Source organism: Hyaena hyaena, unplaced genomic scaffold (assembly GCF_003009895.1).
Source record: "Hyaena hyaena isolate Hyena2069 unplaced genomic scaffold, ASM300989v1 scaffold_130, whole genome shotgun sequence".
Classification (NCBI taxonomy): Eukaryota; Metazoa; Chordata; class Mammalia; order Carnivora; family Hyaenidae; genus Hyaena; species Hyaena hyaena.
The window spans coordinates 644,310-668,315 of NW_024080762.1; the positions used below are offsets into that span (position 1 = coordinate 644,310).

The 24,006-nt window shown below is 37.2% G+C and overlaps 1 protein-coding gene across 3 annotated transcripts in view; it reads right to left on the reverse strand.

The window, feature by feature from the left end:
* The window catches only part of NEO1 (neogenin 1), a 242,688-nt gene that overhangs the window by 117,606 nt on the left and 101,076 nt on the right, over positions 1-24,006 (reverse strand). The window lies entirely within an intron of this gene.

A 24,006-nucleotide genomic window follows, 5' to 3' on the forward strand; every position in this document is an offset into this window, starting at 1 on the left:
CAGTTTTTTTTGTTTTAAACTTTAAAAAAAACTTATATTTAGAGAGAGAGAATGAGCAGGAGAGGGGAAGTGAGAAAGGGAGAGAAAGAATCCCAAGCAGGCTCCATGATGGCAGCACAGAGCCTGATGTGGGGCTCAATCCCACAATCCTGAGATCATGACCTAAGCTGCAATCAAGAGTTGGACACTCAACTGAGACACCCAGGTACCCTGAAATCATTTTAATATTAAAATCCTACATACTCTTGAGGGGGGGTTATTTCTGGATACTATGTGGTTTCACTGATCTGTCTATTCCTGTACCAGAACCAAAACCTTAATGATTGTAACTATACAATATTTTAAAATATTTCCTCAAAACTTTCCTCATATTGTTAGTTTTTTTCATGTTTTGTTTTTTGTTTTTTTTCAAATTCCAGATGAATTCAGACTCACCTTTGGTTAAGTTTATCTGTTCTTCCTCAAAGAAAATGGAAAAAAAGAAGAACCCAGAGTTTTCAACTGAGTGCAATAAATTTTAGATACAGGAAAAAATAACATTTTCAATCCTGAGTGTTCCTTATTTAAGATCAGATATTTAAGTTTATTTGAATGTTATTCAATAATGACTCATTGTAAAGACACTTCAATGACTGAAATCTAGAGATTTACAATTGAGCTCTAGTTTTACCAGTAGAAATTTTGTTGATCAGGGGTCTCCATCTGCTCCTAAGTAAATAAGGAATTCAACTGGACTGTTCCTAAATACACTATGGTCTCCAACCAACTGCAACATTACCGTATTTTATATATATGATACACAACAGCTAATATTCACGAGTACTTTCCACTTATCATTATTTCCCACAACAACCCTATTATTTAGATATTATTATATTATGTCCATTTTATAGATAAGGACATTAACATATAGAGAGGTTAAGTAGCTCCATCAGGTCACAAAGCTTAGTCAGTGACAGATCTGGATTTGATCCTAAGCAGTCTGACTTTAAACCTTATGTTCTCTCTCTAACTTTTTACTTTAGAGAAAATAATAATAAACCCCATGTACCTGTCATATAGATTCCACAATTATCAACTCATGGCCAGTGCTATTTCATCATCTATATCCTAACCTATCCCATGTCTTTCCCTGGGTTACTCTGAAAGCAAATCTCAGATATTACATTATTTCATAGCTAAGTATTTAAGTAAGTCCTCTATGAAACAAGAATTCCCATTTCTAAACAAAACTATAATACCATCATCAGGTTGGTTTCTACAATAATTTCTCAGTATCATCAATTAGTTAATTTCACTAACTGGCCTCCATTAAAAAAATGATTTATTTGAATTGGGCAAATAAGGCACATTCATTGTATTAATTTGTTTCTTACCTTTCTTTTAACCTACATGTTTGTTCTTTATCTCCTATCTTTGTTTGCAATGAATTTGCTGTAGAAGTCATCTGCTCTATAAAGTCTCCTGCAGTCTATCTTTTGCTGACTGCATGCCATGATGGTATTTAAACATATTCATCCTGTTTTTACCAGTTAAATGTAGAAGCTTGATTGGAGTTGAGCTCCCTCTTTTTATTTTTTCAAGACTATTTCATAAGTAGTGCCATGGTCCTTCCATCAGGAGAGTTCATAACATGTGACGATCTCTCTTTTTGTGATGTTAGCAGTCTCAGATAGTATGAAATAGTAATGTTTTTATTCTGTCATTCCTTCTATAAAAAATATCCCCTCATCAATTATTCTGTTATCCTTAAATATACCTCTCAAAGAAAGAGCAGGATAAATGCTTGATTTTTTTCCCTTATCAATTTTTCAAAATAATGCTCTGGCTCTCTAATATTCTCCCAACTGAAGGTAATCGTTGAACGGTTTTTAAAAAAGTATTCCTATGATTTCATGGATTAAAATAAATTTGATTTGCTTCAATCCATGCAAGTTACTATTCTTTTGATTCTCAAACTATCCCGTTCCTGACTGAAAGCCTGAGTCCACTGAAAGTTCCTGAGTCCTTTCTGACATGATCCTAGTGGTCTTTAGTATTTTCTGGTCACAGTTTTAGGCCCTATTTGTCGACAAAGCTAGCAATTATGCACTTTTAAATATAAAATTGATCATGATCTCATTCTGTTAACTAATTAAATTCAGAACCACAGGTTTTAATTAGATCTTAATAATTTTACATCTGTATTTCTTTTGTCTCATGCTAAAATATCCATTCTCACTGACACCAACTTATTACTCATATGTTTTATCTTACACTCAGTAGGCTCAGAATAACCAATATTTCTACCAACAATATAATACTGGAAAGCAGCTGAAAATTTTTGTAGGTTTTTTTTCCTCAGCATATATCCCATTAGACATATATGGTCCAATTACCAGTTTAAATTTATTCGTAAGAGTAGCTTTTTAAAAAAAATGTTTATTTGAGAGAGAGAATGAATCCCAGTCTCCATGTTGTCAGTGCAGAGCTGACATGGGGCTCAATCCCACAAACCAGTGAGATCATCACCTAAGCTGAAATCAAGAGTCAGGCCCTTAACTGACTGAGCCAGCCGGGCACCCCTGTAATAATAACTTTTACTTGGAATTATAACTTTCTGTGTGACTACACTACCAACTAGATACATATACATTTAGAGTCATTTGTTTCATTTTACTTTCCCATTTATGAAATTACTTCCTAAAATCTCAACTCTACAAAAGGAAGGTATCTTTAAACAAGTCTTGCTTCTAACCCTGCTTTCTCCACCCTGTTCTCTCTCTTCCCCTACAGGGAACCATTTAAAAAATTTTTAAGGTTTAGCCTCCCATTTTAAAACTTACAAGCAAACACATACAACTTGTCTCCACCCCTCATCTTTAGATTAAATACTAATGAGGGAGTGGCTATGGACAAAACGCAAGCTAGCAAACCTGGCCCCCTGAGTGGGCTCAGTGTGGTAATTCCTCAAGCACTCCTGGCTGCCCAAGGACAAAGAAAAGGAAAGAAAACAAATGGCTAACTGATAGAGATCACAGTCATACAGGACATGAGTCTCCATCAGTTTGCAAATATCAGTAGGAAAAGATAATCTTATCAATATCCTGATCTCCAGACACCTGTAGACTCAGTTTCCTGGAACCTCAACATCACCCTTCCATAGTGAAATGGGGAAAATAGGCAAGAAATTAATAGCAGGTAAAAGTAAATTTCCTTATAACCTACAGACAATTGACAAATATTTGAGGCAAATACAGAATATAACATTTCTACAGGAACCCCCTGCCGTCACAATGTTAATACCTTGCTGAGGGGAAACAACCTTAGCTTGACAACAGCAAGGCCTCAGGTATTTTAGGAGTCCTCTTTAGCATATCAAAGTCCCTCTGGAGGCCTCCCATTTGACTTTACCTCCCCAACGCCATAGTATGAAATCAGACATTCTTCACAACCCCAGCAAAGCTCTTTCTTCCCACGTGTCCTGTCCCTGTTCCTTAATAAAATCACTTTTTTTGCACCAAAGACGTCTTCAAGAATTCTTTCTTGGCCGTCGGCTCCGGACCACCCCACCATCACCCCAAGACCTCATCAGTAACACACTGAACACTTTTTGTCTGTCTTTAAAGCCTGCGCTCTTAACCACTAGGGTATCATGTTTCTGAGGAAATGCTGTATTTCTTGAGTCTCAAGGACTGAGATGCCCCGTAAGGCAGAGTAAGTAATTCTGGAAAACACAGCAAAATCCTCTCCCCAAAAAAAAAAAAAAAAAAGCCCAATTAATATAATTTTAGCATGCATTTTTAGTAAACAGATTTTCAAAGACTATTAGAAAAAAATTATCACAATGTTCAATTCATCATTTACTTTTCCCTTTCATGAATTACAAAATATAGCCTTTAAAATGTTCTCTGGATTTTAACTTCTCTGTAGATAGTATTCACACCAATTAAACACAATGTAAGAGCAGATGTTTGTGGTTGGGAAGTTAAATTGATAACCAGAGAGCAAATGAGTCAATTACCATAAGAAAATAAGCGTTGTAATGGAAGATTATGCATTATGTTACCAAAGAGATAATTAAGCTTCAAATTCTCTTTGACAGCTCCCTATCCCTTCTAATGCCATCATCATTACAAGAATAATTTTAATTGCTAAATGCACAAGTAGAATTTAATATTAAAACATATTATACTTGCAAAATTCTTTTCCTGGAAACATCACTTAATTCCATCACTGTTTTGCAATGTTGGAAATTGCCACTAAATTCAAACAGAAAACAATGTAGGGCCAACACCAATGTTTCAAGGTTACTTTATTATCCTCTTATTTAGAAGATTATAACGGTTTTCATTTAGATTACCTCTGAATTGTTGGAATTCTATTGTTTGATTTTAAAGGTTTAAGCAATGAAATTCTTAAAAACCTCTTTAAGTAAAGAAATAAATCAATTCTGTCCATTTTATTTAAACTGCACACTTGCTGTTCCTAAGCTTTTCAATAATTCACAAAATTACATGTAAGTCCCTAAAAAAAAAACCCAACAAATAAAACCCAAGCATTTTAACAAGCTTAAATTCCTTCAGGATGTCGTAAGGCAATCTAATCAACAAGTCTGCTGTAAGTATCGTCTCAACTAACAAAGAAAAATACATTAGAGACCTCCAACATTTCTCAAGAAAGCCTCTCATTCCAATGAAGGTGAATAGGTTTTCCTTAATCTCCAGGAGAAAATAGGAGAAATTATAACTATGGAGCAACATTGTGACAAAGTTGCCACATGACCTTGAAGTTGTCTTTCCTTCCTTCCCCACATCTCCAGCTTCATCACATTTCCTTAACTCTTTCCCTCAACTTAGCTAAAAGGTATTCACCTATCCTTAGGACCTTAACTAAAAACATTTCCTGATCTACTTCTCTCCCTATTCTTGGCTATCCCTGCCCTATTTACCATTGAAAACACACTGGTCTAAACCAAAACACATGCTCAATGTCTATTTGTTGGCATGAATGGTTACCTGAATTCTAAAACTTCCATTAATCAGAAAGAGAAAAGACGTAAGAGAAAAGATGTTCAGGGAAAAATTTTTCTCAAGGATTCTCAAGTTTATCACAAATTCAATGTTTCATACCACTGTTTCTCCAACAAGAGTTAATAAATTTATTATTTGCTATCTGTGAATTTTCTGCATGAATTTTAAATGTTGCCTTTAAGTGTTTATGATAATGTAAAATTTTAATCAGCATGTTATTTCAGCACTCACATTCATGGTAAACACACCAGTTAGCTCTGTGCTTGCAGAATTCAATCCCAATGCAATGTCACTCAGACTTTGGGTCTCTGGTCCTTAATGTTCTTAAACTTGAGAAACTGTGCTCTACAAGTAATTTTTTTAAGAATTCACAAAAATCTTTACTAAACATAAGCTCCCTTTCTAAGACTGAACATACTTAATCTTTGCATGCTGTCACAATATTACTATGATGAACATCAGCTGTGTGCCACACCTAGACAAAGAAGGTACTCAAGCCTCAAGGATGGTCACCTTCGCTTGGTACTCTAAGTACATTAGAAGTGATCCCTTAATAGCTGTACTCAATTTGTCAGTTCTCTGCTTTCAGTTTTGTAGCAATATACAAATGACTTAGGATAAGGTATTTCCAAGTGAGATCCACACACTATTTGAAGAGATACACAAAGTTAAGTACTTAGCCTTAGAAAAACACTGAGTGTTGGGCCTCATACCACATACTTGAGAACCTCAAAAGATGAGGCCACAAAATCCACATTTCAACAAGCTCTCTGGTATTATTTTCAACCATGGTAAAGTGTGAGAACCCTGTATTTTGGGTCAGTCACTCAAATTTGATATATACATTATCAAATTCATATAAACAGAGAGCTCCCCAATTCTTGTGCCTTCTGGGACCACTGAATTAATTCATTTGCTCACTCATTAAACAAATATTTAATAAGCCACTACTAAGTTACAAAAACATTTTAAAGGATGCTGTGAAGGAAAAAGATAATAAAGACATGCTTAGTAAGTGTTATATAGATGGAAATTCAAAGTAGAGAGAGATATGACTAACTACTGGTGCACTGAGGAATACATAAAAAATTGGTCCAGTGGTTACCTCTCAAGAGGATAACCGGGAAACTGGCAAATAAAGAAAGATGGACAGTGACTTGTTACCACATACTCTTCCCCTTGATTTTTAAAACTGTGGTAAGATAAACATTACAGAAAATGTACAATCTAAGCCATTTTTTAAGTATACAGTTCAGTGGTATTAAGTACATTTACATTGTTGGGCAATCATCACCATAATCCATCTCCACAACTCTTTTCATCTTGTAAAACTGAAACTCAATAACCCATTAAATGGTAACACCCCTTTCCTCCTCTCTCTACCAGACACTGGCAACCACCCTTCTACTTTCTGTCTCTATGATTCTGACTAGTCTAAGCACTTCATATGAATTCAATCATATGTCTTAGCATAATGTCAAGGTACATCCATGTTATAAGGCACGTGTCAGGATTTCCTTCCTTTACAAGGCTTGAATAACATTGTACTGTACGTACATACCATGTTTTGCTTGTCCACTCATCTGCAACAATTGGGTTGCTTCTAACATTTTAGCTATCATGAATAATGCTCCTGTGAACATGAATGTACAGTTGACCCTGGAGACCGTGCTTTCAATTCTTTTTGAGTATATACTCAGAAGTGGAACTGCTGGATCCTATGGTAATTCTATTTTTAATCTATTTAGGAACCACCATACTGGTTTTGACAGTGGCTACACATGCCCACTAATTGTAGAGAAGGGTTCCAATCAATTTCTCCACATCCTCACCTATACTTGTTATTTTCTGTTTTGTTTTTTTGAGAGTAGCCATCCTACTTGGTGTGAGGTGGTATTTTACTTCACCATTCATGTTTCTGAACTTTTTGAATTTTCTAGGTTCATAGACTGCCTATTTAAAAGAAGTTTATTGACTCCTGGTTTGGATTTGTCTGCTCCCTGCTTCTCCCTAGTATTCTTACAGCTAGTTCTTTCTGTGGACTGAGAGTGTCTTTTGCTTTCTTTTCTCCTTCTCCTTTCCACATTTTCTAATTTTAAAAGCTGAGTGACTACTTATTCAGTCAATATAGAAGGTGTAAACAATACAAAAAAGAGAGAACAGAAAACAAAAAAGCCTTCTCCATACCAAGCCACAAACTACCTGTCAATACCATTATCTTCTCCAGAGATAAACACTATTAACATTTTGGTGGGTAAGCTTCCCAATATTTTTCTGTGTATTCCAAACATCTCTCTCTCTCTCTCTCTTTCTCTCTGTCTCTCTCTCCCTCTCTCACACACACTTCAAAATATAGAATGGATTAGCCAATAAATACTCTTCTGCAACCTGTGTTTCTCTCACTTATTAGTATTATGAGCCTCTCTTTTCTGACAGTAGCACCATGGTCCACAGTCTGATTATACCATAATTTATTTTACCAGTAACACTTTAATTTTTTTTTTAATGTTTTATTTATTTCTAGGAGAGAGAGAGAGAGACAGGGTGAGCAGGGGAGGGTCAGAGAGAGAGGGAGTCACAGACTGAAACAGGCTCCAGGCTCTGAGCTGGCAGTCAGCACAGAGCCCGACGCGGGGCTCGAACCCACGAACCGTGAGATCATGACCTAAGCGAAAGTCGGACTCTTAACCGACTAAGCCACCCAGGCGCCCCACCAGTAACACTTTAATATGCATTCTTACACACAGATCTTTATACACATGTCTAAGAGTTTCAGAAGACTAGATTCCTAAAAGGAATAACTGGGTCAAGGTGTTCTCATATTTAAAAACTTTATAAATATTACCAATGGCTGTATCAGTTTTATACTCCTGTCAGAGAATCACTATCAATGAGGTTATTCAACATGCTACTGGAAGTTCTAATAATGCAACGAAATAAGAAAAAAAATACAAATATAGGGGTGGGGTTGGAGAAATATCTCCTTGCCCCTCCCCTCTCCCAGTATACCATGGTTATGACTGTCTACTTAAAACATTCAAGAACATCTCTCTCACGGAGAAATTTCAATGTGCATTGCTGTACTATTTAGGTGGGGGGCAGGACAATAATGTAATCAAGAGGATGATAATTAAACTATGGCATGTCTAGTTAAAGTATACATTATAGTCTTCCTAGTCTAAAAGTACAGGGAACAATAGCATTGGCATCATTTAGGAGTTTGTTAGAAGCAAAGGCTTGATGTTATTATTATTAAATATTTTAGGGGGTGCCTGGGTGGCTCAGTCAGTTAAGTGTCTGACTTAAGTTCAGGTGATGATCTTCCAGTTCACAGGTTTGAGCCTGGCATGGGGCTCTGTGCTGACAGCTCAGAGCCTGGAGCCTGCTTGGGATCCTGTTGTCTCCCTCTCTCTCTCTGCTGCTCTACTGCTCACACTCTGCTATCTCTATCAAAAATCAAAAAACATTAAAAAAAATTTAAGAAAAAATTAAAAAAAATATTTTAACTTTTCTACTTCTCACATCTTTCAAGTACCAATAAATAGACTTTTCCTTAACACAATAAAGAATTCTCTAATACAACTGACAAACAGATGCATCGTCTACATACAAAATCAACGCTCTAAAAACTTAGAAATTTCACAAAGGAAGATACAAAAATGACCAAAAAGCAGATGGTAAAATATTCAACATCATTAATCATCAGGGAAGTGCAAATTAAAGCGAGAGAGATACCATTTCACACCCACCAGGATGAATACAATTAGAAAGATGGACAACCTTCTAAAAAAAATTGTTTTTAAAAGGGGGAGAGGCACCTGGGTGGCTCAGTCAGTTAAGCGGCCAACTTCAGCTCAGTTCACAATCTCACAGGTTGTGAGTTCGAGCCCTCGTTGGGCTCAATGCTGACAACTCATAGCCTGGAGCCTGCTTCCGATTCTGTGTCTACCTCTCTCTCTGTCCCTCTCCTGCTTGCTTCCTGTCTTTTGTCTCTCACTCAAAAATAATAAACGTTAAAACAACAACAACAACAACAAAAAGACTGACAACCCTCAATGCTGTCCAGGATGCAGAGCAAAGAGAACTCATATACACTATTGGCAGAAACAGAAACTGGGACAACCACTTTGGGGAAAGATCAGCCATAACAGGAATACTCCTTATCAACAAAAAGACACAGACTCCTATTATATGCAACAATGTGGATGAATTTAAAATGTTATGCTTTGTGAAAGAAGCCTCACATAAACAAGTACCAACAACCTTCACCAATTTCACAAACTCACATACCCCACCTCTGACAACCACCCATCTAGATATTCTCTGTATCTATGAATTCAGGTTTTTCTGTTGTTGACGGTTTTTATGTTTTTGTTTTTAGATTCCACGTATCAGTGAGATCATATGTATTTGTCTTTCTCTGACTTATTTCACTTAGCAAAATGCCCTCAGGGCCCATCATGCAGGCGATGCAGGGTGGAGATTATCTCCATCCTACTCAGCTTCCATTAGAGAAGTTCCATGTTTATCTATATTAAGTTTCTTGCCTACAAAATAAATTTTTCTTGAATTCCCTCCCTCCTCCTACCTCCAAAAAGTTTGAAAAGCACTGACATGATCTCACCTTCAGAAATTTCTCTGGACAGAAAGACCAATAAAGTGTTCATTATCATTAACAATGGGGATTGGGGAAAAAAGCAGGTCAGATTTAATTTCGTTTAAGCTTTCTGTCAGTTATTCTCAGAATTTAGATCCATGCAGGGTAGTTAGCTTTCATATACATTGAGGGTAACTGTGCTGTACTGATAAGATATTCTGGTTGGGGCAAGATTCCTTTCCTGTGCATAAACTGGGTTCACCTGAAAGTGTCAGCAATAAACACTTAATGGGAAAGGGTGGGAGTGGATAAAAGGGAAGAAATCTGCAGTGACGAAGAAACCAATCCCACATATTCTTCTCACTGGGAGATATCTTTCTATCACCCATTCAGGAGCTTCTGAGTTCAATTTTTCGTAGAAGGCGGCATTTTTTAATTCATAAAGTTGTTCCACTTTTCCTGCAGTTCCTAATTCCGGCTATCACTTCTTTAACAAAGAAAGAGAAAAACAACTAAAATTAAGAAAATGAGAAGTTTAAGAGATTCAATGTGCTTAATATGAGAGGCTTACTGTCAATATGACTAAAATTACTAAAATTCTTCTTGGCATGGATCTCTTTACCAAATCTGGTAAATTCAATAGCACCCCTTGAAGTAAAAGAAGTATAGCTAGTAAGATAGTAAATATTATGTGGAACACATTCACTCAAAAAGACTGAATGTATAACAGATTCAAGAAAAGATACCAAAATTAATGAATAATAGACCCAGAGTAAGCTAAACTTGAAATTCTGAGCTCAAGACCGACAACTTTACTAGGAAGTAGAGTAATGCCAAGGATGGCAGCCAAAACTTCTCCCTGGTGACTAAACTGGAAAAGGCGTGACTTTGCCCAAATACTGCAATTTGTATGTTCTTTAAACAAATACTTTAAAAAGTGTACTAAGATTTTGTCCAATCTGCCAGGGCAGATAAGCAGGAGAGCCTATGAGTAAAACTGGGCCTAAGAGTGGAGTGCGACTGGCCTGGTTCACGGATAACAAAACGGAGCCAAGGGTATATCTGATGGTTGTGGAATGGGGACAAAACCAAAACAGAAAGTCATCTGAGATGTCCATTTGAATAATCTAAGGAGGAAGTATAATCTAGATAAATAGACAAAAAAGAAATCAAAGGAAGAATCAAGTAAAGAGGATTAAGACAGAAAGGAAAGAGTCTTTGAACCCCAGGGCCATTAGCGGAGGCAATTTACTAAACACCCACAAAGCACCAGGCACTGTACTAGGCATCTTCTTCATCACCAAAAAGAAGGCACTCTCATCTCCATTTTACAAATAAGAAAAATGGGGCTCAAGTAAACTGATGAATTCACCAAGGTTACATGGCCAGAGACTGGGAAACAGGGACATGCCTCCAAACACAGCTCTTTTCATCATACCATATTCCTTCTATGAGGTAATGTTGATTTTTTAAGTGGTCTTTTTTTTTTTTTTTTTTAAGTTTATTTATTTTGAGAGAAAGAGAGAGTGCAAGTGGGGAAGGGGCAGAGAGAGAGAGAGAGGGTGAGAGAGAATCCCAAGCAGGCTCCACACCACCAGTGCAGAGCCAGATAGAGGGCTCAAACTTACAAACTGCAAGATCATGATTGGAGCCGAAGTCAGATGCTTAACCTACTGAGCCACCCAGGTGTCCCTGATCTCTCAGTGGTCTTACAGAAACCAGGGATGTATTTCTATACCATGATTCCTGCTTATTTGTCCCAAAAGCCTCCTCCTAATTAGGGTCATTTGGTGACATAAAAGTACAATAGAGTTGAATTCTTCTCATGTTGCACTTTGACTAATGCACAAACAGTAAACAGGCAGGATCTTTGGGCATATGAATGGCTCTTCTATTTTGTAGCATTTTCATGTCTGAAACATGCATCTGTATTCAACATAAATCTAGCTTCTAACCTTACATCATATTTCTTTTTATTTCATGTGGATATTCCTCATCTTTTCTAAAATACCTGCAGGCTATCTCCTGAAGGTGGTTAGTTCCCATAGAAATGAAGCTGTTGTACTTCAGAATAAATCTGTACAACTATTAGAAAATTATTTCAAGCTTGTAAAATAAGAGATTTACCTGAAAGCTAACATGACCGCTGGTATGATAAAAATGTAAGAACTGCACAACGATTCAAAGTGATTCAGGTCCCAATAAAGATTATAAAACAAATGTAAAACAATTTCTTTTTCTTTTTTATTTATTTATTTATTTATTTATTTATTTATTTATTTATTTATTTATTTATTTCTAGGAGAGAGAGAGACAGCATGAGCAGAGAGAGAGAGGGAGTCACAGACTGAAACAGGCTCCAGGCTCTGAGCTGGCAGTCAGCACAGAGCCCGACGCGGGGCTTGAACCCACCAACCGCGAGATCATGACCTAAGTGAAAGTCGGATGCTTAACCGACTAAGCCACCCAGGCGCCCCAATTTCTGACTTATAGCAATGTCTTAAAAAATGAAGCATCTATAAAGTGAAATTTTAAAAAATTCTGGATACAGATAGTATATTATAAAAATGTCCAACTATCTTACCCATTTGTTGTAAAAAATGTACTGTCAGGAGAGCCTGGGTAACCCAGGTGGTTGGGAGGCTGTCTCATGACTGCCTCAAGTCATGATCTCACAGTTCATTAGATTGGGCCCCACATCAGGCTCCATGCTGGCAGTGCAGAGCCTGCTTGGAATTCTCTCTCTCCCCTCTGCCCCTTTCCCCTGCTCACAAACTCTCTCTCTGTCATAAAATACATAAATGAACATTTTAAAAAATGTAATGTCAGACACTATATGAGGTGCTATGGATCAAAAAGTTGAAAATGATGCAGACCTGTCCCCAAGGAGCTGGTAGGAAAGAAAGATATACAAACTGAAAATATAAAACTTAAATGTGGACAAGTAAAGTGAGAAAGATATATGCAAAGCATATTTGCAATATCAAAGAGTACGTAATGGAAGAAGGTGGGGAGAAAATGGGACCATGCAAACATGGGGAGTAAACAGGAGCAAGAGTTTCAGAGATTTCTTAGAAAAGCCAGGCAAGAGGGTAGAAAGAAGAAAACATTAGGCAGAAGGAACAACACAAACAAAAGAAACACATGGGTCTTCTAAGAAGCTAGCTGTTACCCTTGAAATTAAAGCACTGTGAGACGCAATGGCAATATTAGCGGCGCCTAGAATTCGGCTCAGGTCACAATCTTGTGGTTTGTGAGTTTGAGCCCCCACGTCAGGTTCTGTGCTGACAGCTCAGAGCCTAAAGCCTGCTTCAGATTCTGTGTATCCCTCTCTCTCTGCCCCTCCTCAGCTCATGCTATCTCAAAAATAAATAAACATTGAAAAAAAAAAAAAACAACAACCTCTACAAGGGAGCCTGGGTGGCTCAGTTGGTTGAGCATCTGACTCTTGATTTTGGGCTCAAGTCATGATTCCACGGTCGTGGGATCAAGCCCCATGCTCAGCATGGAGCCTCCTTAGGATTCTCTCACCCCCCTCTGCCCTTTTCCCTGACTTGTGTTCTCTCTCTCTCTCCAAAAGAAAAAAAAGGTGCTTGCTTTGGCAGCACCTACATGGCACTATGGGCTAAGGAACAGATACTTCTGCATTTCTTCTACTATTTGTGAAGTTGAACTTTTTCAGGTAAACTTTCCATTTTCATCTCGTTTTTTAAAACAGACTATCTTCTCTTTCCCCTGTTTTTCAACAGAGGCGTTCTTTTGGTTCTTATTAGTTTATAAGTTCCACTTTTATCTGTGGCAGTTATTTTTCCAAGATTTTAATGGAAGGATTCTGGTCATTTCTGCCATTCTGATAAAACTGATTTGAAAAAAAACCAGGTTAGGACAAGAAAGACCAGTTAGAATACTAAGATAGACTAGGAAAGAGATGAACTAAATTGGCACTAGGTGAGTCAAGACAAAGAGAAGGAGAACCGAATGAATTAGATGTAGGAAGAAATAAAAAAGACCGAAATGATCAAAAATGATACCCATGTTTCTAGCACAAGTGAGGAGGTGGGCAGTGACACCACTAATATATAGAAAATCAGAGAAAGATTTTGAAGGAAGAAAGTTAAGTTCAACTTTGGACATGTGGAGTCTGAAGGACCCTAACTGGAAAGGTCTGAAGCTCAGCAAGGGGTCTGCTATAGGAACTTGGAAGTTGCTGTCTTGTAAGTTATACCCAGAAACCATGAGTATTAAGAGGCATAGTTTGAAGACAAAACTTTGTGGAACACTAATATTTTAATGAGCACACTGAAGTGAAGAAAAGATGCTCAGAAAAGGAGAGAAATGGACAGACAAAAGGAGAAGCGGGATAATACAGTGTTATCAAGACAAAGTAGTGGAGCGTCTCATGGGGTTGGAAGTAAAGATGATGGGATTCAATGCACAGTCTTGAATTATGACAGCAAATAAAGAATATAAGGTTTTTTTTTCCTTAAAATTTATTTATTTTAAGAGAATGAGTGAGAGATTGTGCAAATACGCAGAGGAGGGGCAGGGAAAGACGGAGAGAGGGAGAGAAGGAGAGAGACAGAGAGAGAGAGAGAGAGGGAGAGAGAGAGAGAATCCCAAGCACGCTCCACATCATAGTGAGGAGCCTGATGTGGGGCTCAAACCCATGAAACCATGAGATCATGACTTGAGCCAAAATCAAAAGTTAGACACTTAACCAACTGAGCCACCCAGGAATATAAGTGTTTCTAAGCAGCCATTTGGAAGAAAGCTCATCTTTACTGGCTTTAGTACTTTCAAGGTTTATGTTGGCTTATGGAAGGCATCAAAAGGTCAAGAATGGCAATACAGATGAAAAAGCACTGTTTATAAACATATATATATATATATATATATATATGAATGTGGCAATTAGGACCTCAATTATATAAATTAGGGTAATGATTCATCTTCCTCCAGGATAAGCTTTTAGAAGACTTTTTAAGTTTATTCATTTATTTTGAGAGACAGAGACAGAGAGAGAGAGAGAGAGAGAACAAGCATGAGAGCATGTGAGCAGGGCAGAGGGAGAGGGAGAGAAAGATTTCTACACAGGCTCCATGCTGTCAGCGCTGAGCTGGAGGTGGGGCTCAATCTCATGACTGTGAGATTACAACCTGAGCAGAGATCAAGAGTGAGATCCTCAACTGATGAGGCCACCCAGGTGTCCCTATTAGACTTTTTAATCATAATTTCTTTTATACCCCAAGTCTATGAAAAACAAGGTGCAAAGGAAAACAGGAGTAATAAAGTAACCACAAACATGAACTCATCCTAGTTGTCACATTTCACAATTTCAACACAAAGTTTCATTCATTCACAAAATAATTATTTACTAATGATCCATTATGATAAATCATTAAGACCAGTCCCTGTTTGATAAGGACCCCAGTCTAACAGCAATGGGAAAAGGCATACAAACAAATCAATAAGAAACACTGGTAAAAAGAGAACTATTGCGAGAGACCTCATAATTACCTGAGGGTAAGAGGATGATTGTGAAAAGATAGCAGGTTTGAGGTTAGAACTAATCTTGAAGGACGATCAGAAAATTTTAGCTGAGAGTGTGAGGATACAGGGGAAAAGAATTATCAAATATCGTAGTATGTTCAGGAAACTACATGCAGTTTGGTAAAGATGACTTCTAGTTCCATCCCAGGTTCAGGTGGAAGAATGCCAGGAGTTTATTTAATTAATCCTTATAACAACTTACTGAACTGATAAAAGAAACTAAGACAAAGGTAGGTTACATAACTTGCCCATGTTCTCATTTCTGTCACTTACAGAATACTTACGTTCTCATTTCTGTGAGTGACAGAAATGAGACTAGAACCCAAGCATGCTGGGCCTGAAGACTGCTCTTAACTACTCTCAGTTGGTGCCTCTCAGTTAACAATGAAAACATTGACTTTAGGGGCGCCTGGGTGGCTCAGTTAGTTAAGCATCTGACTTCGGCTCAGGTCATGATCTCATGGGCTCGTTAGTTCAGGCCCTGCATTGGGGTCTTTGCTGACAGCTCAGAGCCTGGAGCCTGCTGTGGATTCTGTCTCCATCTCTCTCTGCCCCTCGCATGCTTGTGTGTGCTCTCTCTCTCTCAAATATAAATAAACATTAAAAAAAAAGTTGACTTTATATGAAGGGTCTGGTTATGGTTTTTTTCCCTTCTTTTTTAGACAGACAGAGAGAGAGAGAGAGACAGACAGACAGAAAGACAGACAGACTTGGGGAGAGGGGAAGAGAAAGAATCCCAAGCAGGCTCCACACCCAGTGCTGAGTCTGATGTGGAGCTGAATCCCATGACCTTGGGATCATGACCTGAGCTGAAATCAAGAGTGGCACACTCAACTGACTGAGTCACCCAGGTGCCCCAGGTCTGGTAATGTTTTATACATATGCCACAAGGATTTTATGTTATCCTAAGCCAAGAAAACTAGGAGTTCTAATAAATGAAAGCAGAATACTGTAACTCATGAGAGGGAAATGAAATCAAGCAGAAGACTGGCAGAAAAGGGGAGATCAATGTCTTGATGTGGATAGAGAGCAGATAGAGTAGAGGGTAAATGTAGAATGACATTAGGCTCTAACTTCAGAGAAAAATGGTAGAATTTAAAACTTCAGTGACACATTTATTATGAGTATTGACAAAATCAAGGAGGCCAACTTAGAATTTATCAATTTATCTCACAAGAATACAAATGGAAAATTTTCTTTTGTGCATGAGGGAGGGAGTAGAGATGTGTATCACAGACTGTTAGGAATGTTGTAAGAGAAAAGGAAAAATTCCTCTTAAAAAAAAAAAAAAAAACCAACTCATGACCAATGGGTGTTATCCGCAATCTGAGATGACAGGAAATACACGATGGGCTAACTCACGTCATAGCATGTGTAGAAATCCCAAGAGTTAATGATAAAAAAAATACATGTGAAACATTTAACAGATGAAGAATGAACTTACAACCTTTTTCTGCATTAACACTCACTATGGCATTTCCTGTGGTTATAACTTTTTAAAAAACAACAGAAGTCAGACAGGTATGACCATATATACATAGAAATAACTATATAAATATTTATGTATATAATTTCCAACTATTTCTCAGAAACTGGTACCTCATTTGAAAAAGAAAATACTTTCAGTTATGGGACAAAGTTCAAAATAAAATTTTCCAAACTTTTTCTGTACATAATGACTTCTTATGTGTAGACAATAAAAAAGAGAAGACCTCATGTGACACTCATTAACAGTACAGGTTCAATTATTTTAATTACCATCCAGATTAAGAAACAGAATACCAGTGGTCCTGCAGTGCGATAGTCAGTCACTACCCTGTCCTTGGCCAAAAGTAATCACTATCCTGATTTCTCAAACCATAGTTTAGTTTTGTCTATTTTTGAACTTCATAATAATGGAATCATACAGTATGTATTCTTTTGTGCCTTGCTTCTCTCTTTCAGTAGTATTTGTGAGATTTATCCATGTTATTGAATGCAGCAATGGACTGTCAATGACAATATGCCACCGTCAGATTAAAAACACTACTTATCTTTTCTACTGTTGATAGATGTTGGAACTGTTTCCCATTTTGATTTACTGTGAATAAAGCTGATGAGAAAAGTATTGTGTGTTTTTTGATGCATATACTTTTACATTTACTTTAAGTATACACCTAGGAATACTACCATCATATCATAAAATAAGTTTGTGTGCGGGGCGCCTGGATGGCTCAGTTGGTTAAGCGTCCAACTTCTGCTCAGGTCATGATCTCACGGTTTGTGGGTTCGAGCCCTGTATCAGGCTCTGTGCTGACAGCTTGCTCAGAGCCTGGAGTCTGTTTCAGATTCTGTATCTCCCTCTCTCTCTGACCCTCCCCTGCTAACGCTGTCTCTCTCTCTCTCTCTCTCTCTCTCAGAAAAATAAGACATTTAAAATTTTTCAGAAAAAAAAGATATGTCTGTGTGCAATTTCAGTATAGTCTGCCAAACAGTATTCTAAAATGAAGTCCTAATAGCAGTATATCAGAGTGTTCCTCATCCTTACCAACACCTGCTATTGCTAGTCTCTTTAATTTTAGCCACTCTGGAGTACAGTAGTATCTCACTGTAGCTTTTATTTGCCTAGCTCAGAAAACTAATGATGATAACCACTTTTGCAAATGTTTAGTAGCCACCTGAAGACCTGTGAGGTAGCCATTCAAGTCTTTTGCTGATTTTTTACTGGTTTATCTGTCTTTGTTTACCTTGTTGATCAGTAAGAGTTTATACAGAGTTGAAACTCTTTCTGAAAAGAACCAGACAGTATTTCAGAATCTGTGGGTGATGTGGTCTCTGTCACAACTACTTAACTCCATTAAAAGCAGCCAGAGTCAATATTCAAATAATGTAACTGTGTACCAATAAAACTTTATTTATGGACAATAAAATTGAGTTGCATAAAATTTTCATATATCACTAAATACTACTCTGTTTCAACCATTTAAAACTGTATAAACTATTTTTAGCTCACAGGCTATACAAAAATAAGCAGTCAGGTAGATATGGTCTGTAAGCAGTAGTTCTGCACATTCTTGGTCTAAATAAAGACCTTTGTCAAGACTTGTATTTAAGTCTTATCAGGTGTTTCAAGGAACCAACTTTTGACTGTTGAAACTCTCTGTTTTGAATGGTTTTTCCTATTTTATTAATTTTGCTCTTGCCATTACTTCCTTCCTATTTCCTTTGGGTAAGTTGCTTTTTTTTTTTTTTTGCTTTTTGAGATGGATATTTAAGTCACTGATTTTTCAGTCTTTCTTCCCTTCTAATACCTGTAACTTAAGGTTATAAATTTCTTGTAAGCATCCCCTAAGTTCTGATAGGTCATATCTCCATTAGTTCAAATTATTTTCTATTTTCATCATCATTTCTTTTCTGACTCATGGATTATTTCAAAGTGATTCACATAAGGCTCAAACACTAGCAAATCTTCAAGTTACCATTTTTTAAAGTTACTCTTTTTTGGAATTAGCTCCAAATTTAATGCTACAGTAGTCAAATCTACAGAATTTCAATTCTCTAAAATTTGTTAAAATTTGTTCTATGGTCAGTATGTAGCATATTTTAGTAACTATTTCACAGGCACTTATTTAAAACAAACAACAACAGTTTAAGGGCACCTGGTTGGCCCAATCAGTAGAATGTATGACTCTTGACTTCAGGGTTGTGAGTTCGAGCCCCACATTGGGTGTAGAAATTGCTTACAAACAAAATCTTCGAAAAACAAAACACACACACACGTTTATTCATTTGTTTTGGGCAGTATCCTATCAATGTCAAATACATTGCTAATATTTCTCTAATCTTCTGAAATATATTTATCATGCTTATTTTCAATTCTTGGTTAATCTTTTCCAATAATTCTCCATCAAATGGTATATGTTATTCTACCACCACACTTGGTTTGGTCAAAATTTTTAGTTCTGGGTTATCTCTGATATACTTCTTTGAATCTAGCCTTTTAAAAAATAATAACGAACTTTCCCAAGTTACTGGTGCTGCACAGCCCAAAACTTAGTTTTGGAATTTAGCATAAAAACACCACCATTTTCTTATGCTCAAAGATCCTCTGGGTCAGGAATTCAGACAACACAGCAGAAATAGTTTATCTCTGAGCCTCTAAGTCTAAGAAAACCTGAATATGTGACGGTGATGTAAAAAGCTGGGGGCTGAAATCAACTGAAGTCTTCTTTATTCACATGTCTTCATTCACACAGATGACCTGAAAGCAGGCTCAGCAGGAGCTGTCTACCAGAGCACCTACAAATTCAGCCTTTCCTTGTGGCTTGGGCTTCCCACAGTAGAGCAGCAGAGTTCTGAGAGGGAAACCTCAAGAAGTGACCGGAGAGCAGTAATTCCAAAAGTACCAGGAGGAATCTGCATGTCCAATTATAAGCCTCAGAAGTCACATGATACCACTTCTGCCATACTCTATGCAAAGAGCGCCAAGCCCACTCAGATTCAAGGGCAAGGGATATAAACGCCACTACTCATTAGGAGAACTGCCAAAGAATTTGGGGGCTGTATCTCTTGTAGCATTTCCCAAAAGTTTCTTATTTAAGTATGCATTATAGTTTTTAGTGTGTATCTTTGTGTAGCAAACCTTCTGAGGTCTTATATGATGAGGATTTTTATTATAGGTCACATTTTTGATGGATATACTTCCATGTGGATTCAACGTTCTTTTCCTTTAATACTTTAAAACCATAGATTTCTCAAAATCAACACTAGATGCAATTCTTGTTCCTTTGTGGGAACTGTTTGTCACTGGAAACGGTTAGAATTCTTTGTTTTTGGTTTTATCTGTCACTGTATATAGGTCCAAGGGTGGGTTTTCCTTCCCACTGACACAAAGAAGTCTTTCATCTCTTTCAGTCTAAGGTCTTCCATTTTTCTTTAATTCTGAGAAACTGACCTTAATGATTTCTTCAAATATTTTCTCCTCCCTTTTCATTCTCTCTTCTAGGATTCCTATTTATTTGGAAAGAAACTTTTCAATATCTAACTTTCATACTTCTTGGCTTTTCTTCTGTATGTACTCTATGACTTAATGCTGCATTCTCAGAGTTTCTCAGCATCACCTTGCTGTACACTGTCAACTATCATCCAGTCTACTGTATTCTTTATTTCTACATTCTTCATACCTAATATTCTACGTGGTTTTACACTGTTATGTTTTCTTGTTTTTGCATAGTATTGCTAATATCTTTCTAATCTCCTGATATATATTTGTCATGCTTATTTTTTAAAGGTTTATTGAGAGAGAGAGAGAGAGAGAGAGAGAGAGAGAGAGGCAGAGACAGAATCGCAAGCAGACTCTATGCTCAGCACAGAGCCTGAGGTGGGGCTTGATCCCACAACTGCAAGATCGCAACCTGAGCCAGTATCAAGAGTCAGACACTCAACCAACTGAGCCACCCAGGCACCCCTGTTATGTTTATTTTTAATTCTTGGTCAATCTTTTCCAATAATTCTCCATTAAATGGTATATGTTATTCATTTATTGTCTTTCTTTGAGAGTAATTATACTATTCAGATGACTACTATATTGGCTACAAACTAATGTTTTTCTGGAGAACCAGTCACTCTGTCTATTAACATATATACTGGACCCAAATGTACCCAACCGGGTGATGTTAAGGAGAAGGGAGAATGAGCCCAAGGGCAGAGACCAGGGTCCTCAGAACTACTGTTGTTTACTCCAATTTGCTGGGCATTCCACAGACAGTTCCTCTGGTCAGGGTTTCACACTTAAACTCTCAGGGAGAAACAACACTGGGCAGAGATAGCCTTCCTAGGCTATCTTCCTAGGAGAACCCATCAATCTGGGAGTTCGGGAGTGGTGAGAATTAAAGGTAGTTATCCTGTAAGGGCAGTTATTGAGGCCATACCCATTTATATTAATGATCTTTTGAATAAGCATGGAGGTCTGGCCACTGATGCTCATTCCTGTCATGAAAGAAATAGTGAGAAATAACAATAGAACTTAAACAGCCTTCCAATCTATTTTCTCACTGCTACCTCACACAGTCCTTAGTCCCATGCTGTAGCCACCACCCCCACACCCCACACCCCACTCACCCATAAACACATACAGATTCAAGACAACCTTTGTCTCCTCACACTTCCTCTCCTCCCTCTACTTTCTTCAGAGTTGATCTTGTGTAAAGGACTCAACAGCTGGGACTATGAAATAGAAACCAGCCAAGAAACTATTTTCTTTATCAATGGTGTAGAACTTTTGTTCAATTTCAACCACTCCTAATCCAGTTCAGAAACAGTGTGCAAGCAGATGAACAAAAAGTTAAAATTTATTAGGACAGTATCATATTCCCATAAAATTTATTCTGGGGCATCTAAGTTCAAGAGTAACTAATTCTTTCATGGACATGCATGAAAAACATACCTCTGAAAACACATTTTATTTATTTTTTTTCTAACTATTCATCAACCATGGACTTATAAAGCATTATGTAAGAACTTTTGGGTAAATTAAAAACAAAAACACAATAAACAAAAACAACCCTCTACAGTTCTTCTGCTCACCAACATTTCTGACCTATAAGTGTCTTGCACCACAATTCCCCAGTTCACTACTACAGATCGAAGACCATGGCAGGCACTCTCAAATACACATGCACAACTGTTAGCCCTCAAGATGATCTGAAACTATGATAGAACTAGAGAAGTTAGCATATATATAGGATGTTTTATCAACAGTAGGCAAAAAATGAACCTTATACATCCTCTCCAAGTGAGGTTGGGGAGGAAGAGAAAGAGTTGAACAATTGATAAGACCTGGTTAATACATGAATTTGGTTGTTCTCTATAACAAGGATATCAAAAAGCGAATTCATTAAGGAATACAATATCTAGTACCAAGGAGGTAAATGCTTTTGCTCTATTCTGTACTGCTGAGATGTTATCAATAATAATTTTCAATACTGAACACATCATATCCTCTGGATGTCAAAATTTTTTCAATTTCTGCCAATACAGTCATTGGGGAAAATGGTATCTTTTAAATTTTTATTTCCTCACTACTAGTATAGTTGACTACCTGCTGATAAAGAAATTCAAATAGCTAATAAACTCTTTGTAAACTGTCTGTTCATATTCTTTATCAATTTTCCCTAGGTTCTTTCTTTTTTTTTTTAAAATCATTTTCCAGGGGTGCCTGGGTGGCTCAGTCAGTTAAGCAACCAACTCTTGACTTTGACTCAAGTCATGATGTCATGGTCATGGGTTCAAGCCCCACACCGGACTCTGTGCTGACAGTGTGGAACCTGCTTGGAATTCTCTGTGTCCCTCTCTCTCTTCCCTTCCCCTGCTCATGTGCTCTCTCTCAAAAATGAATAAACATTTAAACATTAAAAAAAATTAAAATCATTTCCTGAAAGTCTGCATTTTCAGGATTCTGATCCTGTTATGTGTTACACTATTTTCTCCCAGTTTACCATTTGCATTTAGCCTTTATTTACAGGGGCTCTTCTATATAAATTTTTGAAAAATGTATATGCTGTCAAAATTTGTGAGTTTTTGCTTAACGTCCTCTTTTCTGTTTTTCCTGCGATTGTCTTTTCCAGCAGAGATAATACAAACATTAACCCATACAGTCTTCACTTTTTCACATTTTGACCTTTGGTTTGAAGCACAGATCCAATTTTATATTCTCCTACTTGAAAATTTATTGTACCAACACCCTTCAGTAAATAAACATTTTCTCCTCTGAACTGAATTCCCACTTTGATATTTTTAAGTTCCATAATTACTTGTAACAGCCAGATTTTATTCCTTTTGGTTAACTTCTCTTGGGCCAATACCATGCTATTTTTTTTTCTATTTCTTTTTCTTTTCTTTTTTTTTTAATTGTTTATTGTCAAGATGGTTTCCATATAACACCCAATGCTCATCCCAACAAGTGCCCTCCTCCATGCCCATCACACCCCTTCCCCTCTCCCCCACTCCCTATTTTGATTAGAGAAGGTCTGTGATCATTTTTAACACCTAGGCTTCCTCGCTCTTATTCTTTTCTCAGTTTTCTAGAATGTACTCATTTAAAGGGTACTTTCTATAGGCACAGATAATAAGGTGGAATTTGGTACAAACTGTAAGATGTATGCATTATATCTATAAAAATGTAGTTAATTAAGTTAATAAGAAGAGTCTTAACTCGATTCCAGGCAATGAAAAAAGTGAAAAAGGAGAAAATAACCACATGGACAAATGCAACTGACTTGTATGGTGAGCACTATGCCTTGCATGTGAGGTTAACAAGTTATTTCACAGTGGAGGAAACTGAGGCGCCAGTAGGAAATGGAAGAGAGTGTTAGAATCTGACTAATGGTAGAAAGAAAAAGAGAAAGCATCTACTAAGGGAGACACAGGGGCCAAATAAGATGGAGTTCACTAATATTTTACTTGTACAATCCCACCCACATGGAGGTAAAGAAATAACTTGGTCATTCTACACATTGTCATAGCCAAGAACAACAGCTGAGCTCACCAGAGGCAACAGTTATGTAATTAACTGTAATAATTATAGTCTAAGGTTTGTTCTTTTGATTTTCAGAGATTATGAATCAACCCACAAAAAGCAATAGAAAACATAAACATTCTGTGCCTTTGCCAGCATAAGATCCCAAGCAATCTATTCTCCAATTCCTATCAAAAACAAACTTGAGGGGTGCCTGGCTGGCTCAGTCAGAAGAGCATGTGACTCTTGATCTTAGGGTCATGAGTTTGAGCCCTATTTATATATACATAAATAAAGCAAAACAGAAGAAAAGAAAACAAATTTGAGTCCTCTCGTGACTACTGGGAGTATAA